General features: G+C 39.6%; 1 protein-coding gene and 1 non-coding gene across 2 annotated transcripts in view; both read right to left on the reverse strand.

Moving 5' to 3' along the window:
• EXOC4 (exocyst complex component 4) overlaps positions 1 to 14,881 on the reverse strand; it is an 824,798-nt gene that overhangs the window by 78,020 nt on the left and 731,897 nt on the right. The gene's annotated exons all lie outside the window — the stretch shown is intronic.
• LOC114237052 (U6 spliceosomal RNA) lies at positions 5,064 to 5,170 on the reverse strand. Its single transcript, XR_003622849.1, has one exon. It is a non-coding gene; the product is annotated as a U6 spliceosomal RNA (small nuclear RNA).

Genomic DNA, 14,881 nt, shown 5'->3' on the forward strand with positions numbered 1-14,881 from the left:
GATGAAAGCAACTATAAGTAACACTATTCTAATATTTCAAGGCATTTTAGCGCTTTTGATTCCTCTGTTGTGTGACACTACCTGTGCCATGAAGAGCAACGTATATATATCAATAAAAAAAGGGAGAGGGGCTTCACTGGTGGCGCAGTGGTTAAGAATCTGCCTGCCAATGCAGGGGACACGGGTTCAAGCCCTGGTCTGGGAAGATCCCACATGCCACGGAGCAACTAAGCCTGTGAGCCACAACTACTGAGCCTGTGCTCTAGAGCCTGCGAGCCACAACTACTGAGCCCACGTGCTACAACTACTGAAGCATGTGTGCCTAGAGCCCCTGCTCTGCAACAAGAGAAGCCACCGCAATGAGAGGCCCACACACCGCAACGAAGAGTAGCCCCCACTCGCATCAACTAGAAAAAGCCTGCGCACAGCAACGAAGACCCAGTGCAGCCAAAAATAAATAAATAAAATAAATAAAGTTTAATAAATAAATAAAAAGGAAGAAATCAGACCCTAAGGAAATTGGGCTCATGGCCCAAGGTCTAAGGCTATACTAATCTCCCAACCTACCAAAGGCATTTTGGACAAATTTCACCAAGTTAAAAAACATTCCCTTTCTTCTTATAGAAATACGTAATTTCATCATGTGTAGCAGCTGACTGGCCAAACTCTGCAAATTAAAAAAAAAAAGAAGAAAAAAAAAAAAGAATCCAAGTAGAGTAAGTTAACAGCCAGGAAAGCAGTCTACATAAAACTTGCAAGGTAGAGGTGAGGTAGAAGTAGTTTAGAATAGCAGCATGCTGTGCATTTAGCTAGACTGTAATCTACAGCAAAAATAACATTTTAGTAAGGCACATGAAAACTGATGCCCAGGGCTCCACTGAAAAGCTGGTCTGAGAATTCCTCAGGGCTCACTGAAATTTATGAAGTTTTCTTAACAAGAAGGAATATACTGAGAAAAGAAGTGCTGAGCACGGCAAAGCCAACACAAAACAATTACCTAGCTCTCAAATGTCAAATGGAAATCTACAAAAAAGCAATGCTGAGAGAATCTGCTTGGGAGATTACCGTCAAGATAGGAGGTTCCTGGACACCCACACACATACACACACACTCTTTCAGAGGTTCGTGGTTGTATATTTATCTCAGGGATTGCTCTTCACATTGGCGGAGCCCACATATATCAGGCTTTAACAATATTAGTACTTGATTATTTTATTAAGATATGCACTTTGAGCTGTTTTTCTAATACTGGGGATGGGGCACATCGGATCATTCAAAGTATCCTTGTTCCTCTTACAACCATCGCATAAAAGCATGCATCTTTGAGACGCCTAACTATTTGTGGCAATGACACTGTGGCTTTCTGTGCTAAATTGGTTGGTTTATATGAGGATGCCGAACCTTGGTCTCTGGGGCAGACACTACTTGTTAGGTGAGCCGACAGATATTGCCAATTCTCTCTTGTTCACTCCACGGTAGACTATGAGAAGCTACATGTCTGCATTCCCAGCCTTGCTTGTGGCTGGAGGTGGCCATATGCCACTGTCTGACCAATGACCCTCTAGGTAGATTCTTCTGTGGCAACCTGATCTAATCCTGGGCTAATTCTGCGACTCATCTTTTGACAGGAAAACAAAGTACAGACTGTTGCCACTAACATTTTCTGGATTTTAATCCCCAAAAAGTCTTCACTACCACCTGTCAATCCTTCACTAGTACTTGGCCAGTTCCTTTCTCTTTCTCAGCAACTTTCCCAAATCCATGCTGTGCTCCCCAGGCACTTTGTCCTTCCTACTCTTTTAACTCCTCTCTTGAGCACTTCAGATTCTTTTTTTTTTTTTAATATTTTATTTATTTATTTTTGGCTGCATTGGGTCTTTGTTGCTGCACGCAGGCTTTCTCTAGTTGCGGCGAGCGGGGGCTACTCTTGGTTGCGGTGCGCGGGCTTCTCATTGCGGTGGCTTCTCTTGTTGTGGAGCACGGGCTCTAGGCGCGCGGGCTTCAGTAGTTGTGGCACATGCGCTTCAGTAGTTGTGGCACACAGGCTTAGTTGCTCCATGGCATGTGGGATCTTCCCGGACCAGGGCTTGAATCCGTGTCCAGTGCATCAGCAGGCAGATTCTTAACCACTGCGCCACCAAGGAAGTCCCTCAGATTCTTATTAAGACTTCAAAAGGACTGTCAGCATTTGCTTTCTCCATAGTCTTGCCTTCCATTAATTCTTCCATGTGCCATAATCTGATTTCTGCTTTCACCTGTTTATTAAATAATTATTCTGATAATAGTCACCAATGGTATCCTAATTGCCAAATCCATTGGGCACTTTCCAATCCTACCCTCAGAGAGGATCTCTGCTACATTCCACAGGACTGCTCATTTCCTTCTTGAAATTCTGTTTTCTTTTGGCTTGTATGGCGCCAAATTCTCTGGGCGTCCTTTCATCTCTCTGCCATTGTTTTAATAATTTCCTTCACTGGATCCTCTTCCTTTAGCGCACCCATAAATGCTGGGGTTCCCAGGGATTTTTTCTCTATTGGTCTCCCTTGCTGGTCATTCTATATGCTCTCTCTGAGTGAGCTCATCAATTTTCAATTTCAGCTCAAAATTTTTCATCAATTTTGCTATTATCTTGGAATTGTTGACTCCTAAACTACATTCGATCAACTGTTTGCAAGCTATCTTTACTGTACATCCCGCAGGCCTCTCAAATGCAATGTGTTCAAAACTAAAGTCTATCTTTAGCATCCGCTCTTTATCCTGAATTCTCTTTCTACTGGTGGTATATAAATCTAGGAGATCTCAGCTGCAAATATTGAGAGTAATCTCCTCTCTCTCCTCTCTCACTCCCCTCAGCAAGGAATAATTTCTGCCAACTTTATTTCCTAAATGTTTTCTTAATATATTTTGTCTTTTCTATATCTGCTCACTTTCTTGGTGGAGCCCTCATCTCTTTCATGGACTAATGCAATAGTCTCCTAACTGCTGTCTTTGCCTCAGTGCCTGGCCCCTACCTTACTTCAATCTTCCATATTTAGCTAATTAAATATCAGTTAAACAGTTATTTATCTAAGACACAAAAGTTGACTATGTCAATTACTTGTAAAAACAGTATCAATGTTTCCCATTGCTTATATCATGAAGCTCCTTAGCAAGGCTTTCCATGATTTTTGGTTTCTGCCCAACACTTCAGTTTTTCTCCATCTTTCATCACTTTCTCCTTCCTCTCCAACTTCTCTCTTCCGCAACTCTGGGCCCTTTGACCTGCCACCCTTTTAAAGCAAATTCCCTAAACATATTATGGTGTTTTAGGATTCTATCCCTTTGATGGCTCTTATTCCTCTTTCTGAACTATTCATGCTTTCTGGCTCAGAAAGTCTTTCCCGATTCTCCAGGCAGGGTCACTTGTTCCTCTGGTTGTGTTTTTCACACAGTTCTATTACTTATCATATTCCATTGATATTATCTGTTTATCCGTATGTATCCCTACCAGATCATTAACTCCTTCAAGTAAGGGATTTTATACACACACACACACACACACACACACACAAACACACACACACACACACACACACACACATTTTCAGGGCCAGCAGAATAACAGGAGGCATTACAGGAGCTTGATCAAGCCCTTTTTAAACAGAACAAATGATTTAACTGATCAATATAACATGACAAATAATTCATATAATAACAGATTGATAAAGATCAGGCAGGAGAAGGAATGACTTGCCATTTACAACTACAACTTTCACTTTAGTTTCTTGGGTATATCCTAGGGACAGAGTAGGGACAGGGAAGTAATTTATAACATCTGGTTTCCTGGGCTGTCTAGGAATCTTGCAGAAGTACAATTTAAGACAATTCTGGCCAATCCCTACAGCCTAAGTACGTTTTCTATAAATTGTATTGCCTTTAGAAGTCAACTTGATTTCATGAGTCCACCTTCCTGAAGCCAAGACTTGGGGGTCTCTCTCTTCTATTGAAATAAAATCCCTGGCATATTGAATACTCAGCATCTCTCAAGGAAAGCCATATACTAACTGTCACGGAGAAGCAATCAGCCTAGGACATTAGGATGTCTCAAGTGGTTCCACATCCTAATATTAAGCAGACTGAAATCTGTTTAGGTCTTAAAATTAGTCAAAATTGAACTCATTCAGACCCAGAAGAGCATCTGTTTTCAAGGATGCAGCTGCTACACTTTCAATGGCAACTAACTGTGACTTCTTTAATTGATTCATAGGAGGATGTCCTTGTGCATCTGCAATATTATCTAAAATTGTTGCAATATTAGCTTCGACTAGTATCAGCTGTCATGAAAGTGATAAATTGAAAAGAGGAAGATGGTCAAAGCAGGAAAAGTAAGGTTAAATCTGTGAATTCAAACTTTTTAGAAGATGGGAAAAGACAATGAAGAATGATCTCATGAGATTTTCTCACTGGAAAACAGTTTAGAAGATCAAATTTTGGTATAATCGTTATTTCTGACTCCTCTTCCTATTTGTACAGATACCACATAATGATCTCTGCTTGAACCTGGGATAAAATTATTTAGTTTTCAATCTTCAGTTTTCCTATTTAGAAAATTGTGGTAATAGGACCTTCCTAACTCCTAGAGCAATGTATTATTAGATTTTGGACATAATTTTGAGATCCTTTGATGCTGTAATCTGGCGCACATTATAAAAAAATAAAATTAAGGATGCTGATTAGCCTGTGACACTAAGAACTCCTGGGGCTTACAGAGTCAATGGGGGCTGTGACAGGAGACCCCCATCTAACCTCTTTTGTCTCCTTAAATACCTATGGGATATGCTACTATCAAGGCCAACACTAGGGTAGGATTTAAAAGTGTCCTACACTATAATACCACAGTTCCAAGTTGGAACTCTAATGCCGGCTAGCTCTATCCTCAGCCTTCTTAACTTCTCTGCGCCACTATCCCTACTTTTTATTCATTCCCTTAAATTATTTGCAGCATATGTATGCTAACCTTCCTCCACCCCAGTGCTCTGTACACAGTAGGCACTTATAAGTATTCTTTTTTTTTTCTCTTGCTTAAAAATATAGAACGCTTCATGAATTTGCGCATCATCTTTGCGCAGGGGCCATGCTAATCTTCTCTGTATCGTTCCAATTTTAGTATATGTGCTGTCGAAGCGAGCACTATAAGTATTCTTAAATAAATTATTTATCTATTTATGAAACCTACTGGCTTCTGGTATGGATAGGTGATCTTCACATGCTAAAGTATCTACTGTCTTATTAGCATCTAATTTGAATTTTCTTATGATAGAGATGTTCTTCCTCCTTAACTAAGCCAATTACTCCAAGCTAAAATTTCATGGTGACTCTTCTGATCACTCTTTCTCTTTCCTGAAACACATTTTTAACACCTAGCTACTCTTTGCCAACAGTCCTAGCTTTAGCCCCTATTATCAAGTCATATAGTCACTCTTTCCCACTCTCCTAACAATTTAGAACCTAGTTTTAAGTTCTTTTCTACATAAGTATGGGCCTTATCTAAGAAACATGTTTGGTAGGTTCTCTCCATTTTGCTTCCTATTTCAGAAGCAATGGTTCTTCTGTCCCCAAACAGTAACTACCTCTTTTCAGTCCCGATTACTTTAGAAATTTGGGGTTTAAACTAGCAAAGTCAATTGATTTTGAAAACCAAAATACTGACTCAAATTGCTCCTTGACCTATAAAATTATGATTGTAAAGTATGGGGACATATTGTGCATTATTCAGATTAGAACCTGTATGTACACGCATACACATGTGTATAACCAGCTCTGGAAATACAGCCGGCTCTACGAAATATCGTATCCAACCAACGAATCCTTTTGTATCTCACAGCCATGCAACAAGAATGCTAAGCCTTTTCACTGCTGCTTCTGGAAGGGAGCTCTTTTTTGTCCACCCTTATAGAGGAAGAAGGGCAAATAAAAGAGATTTTTAAAAACTGTAACATGTAAACATGTTACATCTTTTCTCACTATTAATCATAAGATGATGGGCAATATAAATTCTTAGTGTTCTTTGGAACCTCTCCCTCTCACTCCCCTCTCTCTCCTCTGAAATGTCCTATAGTCTCCTAACTATAGATAGTAACTCTTTGGGGCTGAAAAAATATGCCTGTCCCACTCACTGCCCAGCCCAATATCCCAGATTTTCAATAACATTTATTTGGGAATGTATTATTATAAGGCAAAAACAAAAACAAGACAAAACCTACACCAAAAGAACCCGAAGACCAGCTTTTACAAAGAAATTGCACTTTTGCCATTTGCAGCAACATGGATGGACCTAGAGATTATCATACTAAGTGAAGTAAGTCAGACAGACAAAGATAAATATCATATGATATGACTTATATGTGGGATCTAAAAAAATTATACAAATGAAGTTATTTACAAAACAGAAATAGACTCACAGACACTTAAAACAAACTTATGGTTACCAAAGGGGAAAGGGGGGAGGGATAAATTAGGAGTTTTGGATTAACAGATACACACTATTATATATAAAATAGGTAAACAACAAGGTCCTACTGTATAGCACAGGGAACTATAGTCAATATCTTGTAATAACCTATAATGGAAAAGAATCTGAAAAAGAATATATATATACATATGAATCACTTTGCTGTACAACAGAAAGTAACACAACATTGTAAATCAACTATACTTCAATTAAAAAAAAATAACTTGCACTTAATTTTATGGATGATGCTTAAGAGTAATTTTCATCTCTGTGAAACCATATTCTTTTCTATTGTTTCCCAAAGGAGTAAAATTTATTTTTCCACTTTTTAATCACCTCTAGAACACATTTCTTAATAACCCCGAGCCTCGTTTTCCTCATCTCTACAACTTGGAGAGTTGCTGTGAGGACCAAATGGGGAATGTGGTCCCTAACACAGCACCTGCCACAAAGCTAGGGACCGTCCCCTGAACTCTAGTAATTCTCTGCCCCCCTCTTCTGGCCTCACCACTTTCATCTTGCACTGTATTTGCCTATAGAATCCCTAGTAGATTGTGAGATCCATGACAACAAAGGCAATAACTTATTCTTCCTGGCATCTCTCATAGTCTATAGCTCTTCTTTACACTCAGCAATCATGCCTATTGAATTTAATCTTCAAGTTAAGAACAAACCAAAGAATTTCATAAATTTTTTTCCCATTATATCTTCACAATGCTGTTAACCTATGTTTCCCAAATAGTTTAGTAGCCTGTGACATTATTCTATTTCAGGGTAAGAAACTGAAGCTCCAGAAAGCCTCTGAGTGTTTGAAACTGCAGAATTATGCCAAATACTGACCTATATAGGGAAAGCAAAGGAGATTTGTATAAGGCCCACTGTGAGGAACAAATCAAAAATAAGAACCAAGGTAAAAAAGGATAGCTGTTTCCTTAGGCTACCACAGGAGAAGAGGCCAATTCTGAGCCAACAGTTTATACTACACACCGCACAGTTCCACAGTGGGAAAATCACATCCAGTTACTCACGAAACAGTGCTTGATGGTCACAAGCTTGAGCAGGCCCTGGTCCTCCATTACATTTAGCATTAGACTCCTATCTCCATGCAGTGCAAACGGCACACACACATGGTTTTTACACCTTGGGAATGACAGAACAGACCTCAGTCTCTTTCAGTCCTGGGGGGAAACATTAAGATTGATTTTTCTTTTATTCCAAATAATCCTCCCTGAGGCTTGGTAAAAACCTAATCATCTACTAAAAAGGCATGTGGTATGGCCAATTCAGGTCCTGCCAGCTATGAAAGAGAAATGGGGGGAAACGTTAATGAATAGCTCCTGTCCTTCTGTTGAAAGACACTACTGTAGAGCTATCATAGATTTCCATGGACTTTGTAAGCCTTTTGTATTCCTGTAAAACCCTGCATCAAAGAGCTGTTAATAATACTTAACCAGATATTTTGGTGAAAAAAAGACACAGATTTAAGTTTTAACAGAATTTTAGAGGCAAAAATATTATACAGCAAAGAGATAACGTTTATCCATGTGTTCAAACAGGATCCTTCCAGCTTTGCATTTGTAAAACTTCCAAAGAGCCTTAGGGGATGGCTTATTCACTGGGTTAATTAGAAACATTAGGTCCATTTACAAATGGTAAAACTGAACCAAACAGAAATAAAGCATGTAACCCAATATGACAGCAAAATAGTGCCACGAATAAAGACAGAACTAAAGGAGTTAAAATGAAAACCCTGCATGCCATCTCTCTTCATTTTAATTTTTTCTTTGCCTTTTTTCACGAGTTTCCTGCTCAGGCAGCTGCATCATTCATAAATTTGGGCCAAGTTGCGAAATAAACATTACCTTCTTGACTGACAGCAAGTACAACCTCACTTTTATCTTTGTAGCCCCAGCATATAAAGCAGTTTCTGGAACCAGCAGTCAAGAATCAAGTTCAATGAACTTGAAGAATGGTACAATGAAGATGGTACCCTTTGGAGACAGACCTGAGTTCAAATTCTGACTTTCTCATATACCATTTGGGTGAACTTCTCCATCACAGATTCTCCACTTGTAAAAGGAGAATCCTCATACCTACCTCATGGGATTCTGAATATTAAATGAGAAAATACATAAACACTTAGAATAGCATTTGGCACACAAGGGCTTAATATATGGCAATTACTATTACTACTACTATTATATATTCAATAAAGATGTGTTGAATGAAAAAACTGACAAAAACCCAGTATTCTTCTCCTTTATCTATAGCTTCAGGTAAAGGAACGATTATACTAGCTTTATGCATTTAATGGCAAAACCTGATGAGCTACTATTACTGCAGAGAAAAATAGGTAGAATTCTAGAAGCACTGGTCACTCTGATCCTATTGCTATGTGGACAACACACGGACAACTGACTTAACTGCAAGAAAGAGTTGACCCGGCCACCAAGCACACAGACGATCACCGAGACTAGCTGTGTAGTTGGTGACAGCTCCCTTTGAAGCAGGCTGGAAGTAAGAAATATGGAGAGAATTAACTTGCTAACACACAGTGCAGGGTTTGCAGATGTAAATCTTGCTAAGAGAATTTCTACTCCCAGAGGACAAGCGTGGCCACTTCTCCAGGACGCAGTAAAAGTAACAGTTAAGTAGCTCCCCTTTAATTTCTCTTGGGTCAGATATTCCCTGTGCGGGCTAAATTGACGAATGGGTGCCACACACCTATTGACTAATGCCTTGTGAAGGTTCATAATATACAGCCATATTTCTGTCTTTATACATTAGTAACACATGAATACTGTTCACACATCCATTCTGGTCTTGCCATATAATCCCTAGGATAATTAACAGTTCACAGAGATGCTTCCAGAATCAACTTTCTAAAAACCAAAAGATTAATCATCTGTTTTTACACCAGTTAAGGGTAAGCTACATAGAGAAGCAATCATTTATCTATCAGGTGATTATATAATTTCAGGATATTGCCTGAAAATCTAAATAATTTTATTTCCTGAAGTAAAAGAATATGGTTCTCATATTAATTATGAACCTGATTTTTCTACCTACCACAACACTTCTTTGGGGTTAACTACCTATGTTTAGGCTCAGAAAGTAGTGGTTAAATTCTGACTCAACCACTTGACTCAACTCAACTGAATAACCTTGGGCAAACTGTGAAAACTTTGAATTGGAGCAGTTATTGTTTCAGCCTCCAAAGGTCTTTGTGAGGATTCAATGATATAAAAAACATAAAGCTTTCAGAACAATGTTTAGTACATAGTAAGGGCTCAGTAAATCTACGCTATTATTGTTGGATCTCCTAGTGGGAACTCTGGAAGAGTGAAACTCCTAGACTCATCTCCTTACTCATCAAAACACCTTGCAAAAAACCAGACAGCTGTGGGCTTAGTTCCCGTGGCTAACGGACAGAAAGGAAATGACATGTTGAGATATTAAGACATTCAAACTGTATAAACTCATGACATTTTGACCTTAAAATAAGGAACTGCAAAGGTCTGAGAACACTACAGAATTCTCTCAATGTTCAAATCAGTGGAGACATGCAGGAGGAAAAAAAGGATTCAGGGTGGCAGGCTTAAATTTGCTCTTTTCATCCACAAAAGGGGGAGAATGATTTTCTTCAGGACTGCAAATCCAGTAAAAGAGGGCATTTCAGGCAGGCATGAGCAGGTGGTAGTTTGGTGGGAAAGCAAGGAATGACACTCAAAAGCAGCTTGGGAGGAGATCACGTAGTCTTTCTCACCTTATTTTGAGGGAGGAATGACAAGGATCTCTCTTTTCAAGAAAAGGATGTCCCCAGTACTTGATTCTTTAGCAAAGTGAACTTGGGTGTTATCTTAGGAGTTCAAAAGGATATTCAAAAAAGCTTTGAAATTGTGTTTTTGCGAGATCAGGTCTTCCTTACTCACATAGGGCCAGAAAGGTAATATTTATATTTATATTTTGAATTAGCATTTATTTCATGGTCACAGTTTATTTTCCCTCCTGCCAAAGGCACTATGAGGAGAGAAAAGAAATACACATGAGTATGTGTCCATGTGGTAGAAGTAAGGGAGTAATGATGATGAATCCATATAGACTCTGAAATTTAGACCTGAAATGATAGAAATTGCGATTTCACTTGAAGAGACTGAAATTGCGTTATAAATTATTTCAATATGCACATAAAGACACTGACAAGTCAGGTCTTCTATTAAGGCTAAAACAGCTGAATCAGGCTCATTTTGGAAAGATGGTTTCTATATTTACCACCATAGGAGACTTGTTATTTTATTCGCTTTCTTGGGACTTGTTATTTTATTCGCTTTCCCTTTGATATCACCCTAGATTAAATTTACTATAGAAAGTGAGATGGGCAAATACTCTGTGCCCTTGTCTGCTGTCATCTTGGCATCGTCCCCAGCCCCTTTCCTGGAAGCACAGGAATGACATTTTCCAACTTCTTGCCAGTAGGGTTTGGAGTTTAGATTCTGCCAGTGAGAGGCACTCCCGAAAGACGTGGAAGGCGAAAAGAAAGGGAGGGCATCATTCTCCTCTTGCAGTGGGAGAAAGACGCTCAAGCAGATGGCAAATAAGAGGCTTGCGGCAGCTTCCAGGAGAGCTCCTGCAACAGCTGCTTCCTGACTGCAGGCAGGTGAAACTACTGGCGCAGTTCCTGTATTTCTTCATTTCCCCGCAAGCCAGCCGCTAGTTTTCCTTGCTCTTTGCTTCCTTCCAACTATTTTCTAAGCCCTTTTAGCAATTTTTAAAACATCTAATTCCTTGTATTCAATTCCCTCTTGCTTGAAATCCCTAAAATGGCTTCTGTTTTCCTGACTGAGCACTGATGAATAAATATAACCTCCTGCTCATAACCTGAGCTATGGCAACTCAGATCTCAGAGCACATTTGGAGCAGAAAGGAGTGGGATGAAGGGTCACCAAGAATCCCTGGGCCACCCTTCAATGGCATGTCATAACCCCTGAGGCAAGGATTTTCAGGATGTGCTCCATAGTGTTCCTAATCTCCCAATCTCCATTCTCTCGGTTTTGCCCTCCTCCGCCTCCTCTTTCATTCGTTACCCATTAAGATTTGGCAGGACAAGTCTGCTGCTAAAAGAGCTGTTTGCAAACCACTGCCCTTGAAGAGGAAGGATCTGGTCACAAGCAGACAACGTCCCACTGTACTGCAACCTCCGAGTGCCAGCCAAACATTTAAATTATGGGACAACTCCTATAGAATGGGGATGAGTGGCAGGAAGAGTTATATAAGTAATAAAAATAATATTTACCTGGAAACAAACGACTTGCTTTCTCTTTATCATTTTAGTTACACGAACTGTAGGATAATTTTTTTGGTACTTACTGAGTACTGAACAAATTATAAATTGCTCTCATTCTGACTAATGCATGCCAAGATTCCCTTGCAAAGTAGATTCAATCTTCCCTTCAGGAAATGTTTCACAGAACCATCTTGCTGTCTAATTTTTCAGAAAACTGTGCCATGGGGTTTTCTGCAGTTTTCTAAAGAAATCACAGATTAAAGATATAGGCTCAACAAAGTAGACTTCTTTATTTTCTTTTATTTATTTATTTTTGGCTGCGTTGGGTCTTCGTTGCTGCACGCGGGCTTTCTCTAGTTGCAGCGAGCGGGGTCTACTCCTCGATGTGGTGCGCAGGCTTCTCATTGCGGTGGCTTCTCTTGTTGCGGAGCACGGACCCTAGGCGCCCGGGCTTCAGTGGTTGTGGCACACAGGCTTAGCTGCTCCACGGCATGTGGGATCTTCCCAGACCAGGGATCGAACCCATGTCCCCTGCATTGGTAGGCGGCTTCTTAATCACTGCGCCACCAGGGAAGTCCCTAGACTTTTTATCTTAGCGAAGTCACTCAGTTTGGAGCTGCTTTCAATGACTATATAAAAGCTTCGGCTTCATACTGAGGTATCTTCTAAAATATTCCATGACCGTGAGAACACTTAGTATGTAGCAACTTCTGGGATCCATGGTTTGGATCACCGGCCCTTTGGCAACCAGGTTAAAGGCCTGAGGTTCAGAAGGAACCATCTAGGTATTGACGCATAAAGGCTTAGATCTCTTTGTTCTTAGGCTATTCATCAGAACACTCACTTTTAAAAAGTGAATAACATTCTTAAATTTTTACATCTTCCTCTGTTGGATTGACTAATAGAATTTCATTTACAGAAAAACAACAAGCTGATTTTGGTAAATTTTGGTTTGATAAAACATAAGAGCTAAGTTGAAAAACATATTCACATCTATTTGGAAATTAAACATACAGATTTGAGATTGTGGCTAGACTTGTCTCTGCTCACTAACTAGACAAATATATGCACAGTGCCCTATTCTCTCCATTATAAATCCTGTCCAGTCTCTTTTGGTGGCTCTTGGGCAGCTATGATGCTTTTCTTTGCCTCCTGTGGACCCATGTTGGCTCCTGTCAGCCATCACATTCTTTTCTAGGTGCTAACAATCATATCAGTTCTAGGGATCATTGTCAAACTTTTGTCTATAGTTTCTAGAATTTCTTCAGCTTTCACTGTTTTAAGAATAGGCATATCTGCTGTAATCTGGTGTTCTGTCATATTTTACATGCTCCACATTTCCTCAAATTCAGCAAGTTTCCTTAAACACCCTAAGATAATATATTTGAACTCCACTTTGGAATACAGATGCCACCTGATGCTTTCCTCACAACTGTTTCTTACCACGAGTTGTCCTACCCTTTCGTTGGAAGAATAGTCCCCTAAGTAAGACAGAAACAAAAGAGAAATAGAGTAGCTGTGCTTTCTATTAATGACCTTCACTACTTTACTAATTGTGGGACTATTCATGTCCTGTTTTCTGTGCCTAAACATCCTCAGCATCTCTAATGACCAGTGAGTCATTCTGGGTTTTGCCTCCCTGACTTTTTGCCTAAAGGCTCACCTTACATTTCGTGTGCCTGCTATGCACTCATCTATGGTTCTTCTATGTGAGCTAATCAGAGAGCTCTCTGGATGCTGTACAACAGTGTGGTGGTTAAAAGTACAGACTGTGTTGGGCTTCCCTGGTGGCGCAGTGGTTGAGAGTCCGCCTGCCAATGCAGGGGACACGGGTTCGAGCCCTGGTCTGGGAAGATCCCACATGCCGCGGAGCAGCTGGACCCGTGAGCCACAACTACTGAGCCTGCGCGTCTGGAGCCTGTGCTCCGCAACAAGAGAGGTCGCGATAGTGAGAGGCCCACGCATCGCGATGAAGAGTGGCCCCCGCTCGCCGCAACTAGAGAAAGCCCTGGCACAGAAACGAAGACCCAACACAACCAAAAATAAATTAAAAAAAAAAAAAAAAAAAAGTACAGACTGTGGAGGCATACTGAGGAAGTTCAAATTCTGGTCCACCACTTGATAACTTAATAGTTATGTGTCCTTGGGTAAGTAATTTCACCTCTGTGCCTCAGTTTCCCGGTGCGTAAAAAATGGGAATAACTATGGTATCTACTTCATGGGTTATTGTGAGGATTAAGTGTGTGTGTGTGTGTGTGTGTGTATTTTAAAAATACACCTTTGCACAGAGTGTGTTTGATATTATCTTTTGTTGAAATTACTTAGCATTATATGGTTCAAATTTTACATTGTATAATCTCCCACCCCTCAATCATGAACTATATTTATATTCCCTTTGATAGGTTCTAACCATTGGATCACATCTATATTTTTTTTTCCAAATCTCTGAAAACGTATTTCACTTTCTTCGCTGTGTGAACTCTGATTTGGTAACATTCTCCAAAGACTATTATAATTTTTACTGTTTAAATTTTCTTCTTTTTGGTCAGAATTAAGTACAGAATATTTAGTCTCCATATTTTTCCCTCTTGAGAAGGAAAATCATTTAAAAGACAAGTCGAGAACTTACATCTCAGTCTATTTTAGTTGAATTAGACTTCTGAAAACATCAAGCTAATTGAAACCTCCCATCACGACTACCAGCATATCAATGTCATAATTATATCAAGAAAGCATCATCCATAGTCTGTATCTCACTGAGTGGTCTGTAGTATACTTTTATAACAATATTACTTGCTGCTTCTTTTTATGTTTCTTTCACTCTTCAACTGAATGTTATTTCTAACCTCTCCTCAGAGAGGTGAATTTCCATAAAATATTTCTCTCATGTTACCTATTAGCAAGGATGGTTGCTAAACAATTGTGATTTCTTCCATATGAGATACAGAACTCAAAATAGATGTAGAAGAATTTCTACAGGGTTTTAATTTCCTTGGGCACCACAAATGGTCCATTTTGTATTGTGCCATTATTTTACATGAAAGCACAGGACATACAGCAAAGATGCTTATAAGTAATTGCAAAATCAGTAGTAGAGTCAATCCCCA

The sequence above is a fragment of the Balaenoptera acutorostrata genome, chromosome 7 (genome assembly GCF_949987535.1).
Source record: "Balaenoptera acutorostrata chromosome 7, mBalAcu1.1, whole genome shotgun sequence".
Classification (NCBI taxonomy): Eukaryota; Metazoa; Chordata; class Mammalia; order Artiodactyla; family Balaenopteridae; genus Balaenoptera; species Balaenoptera acutorostrata.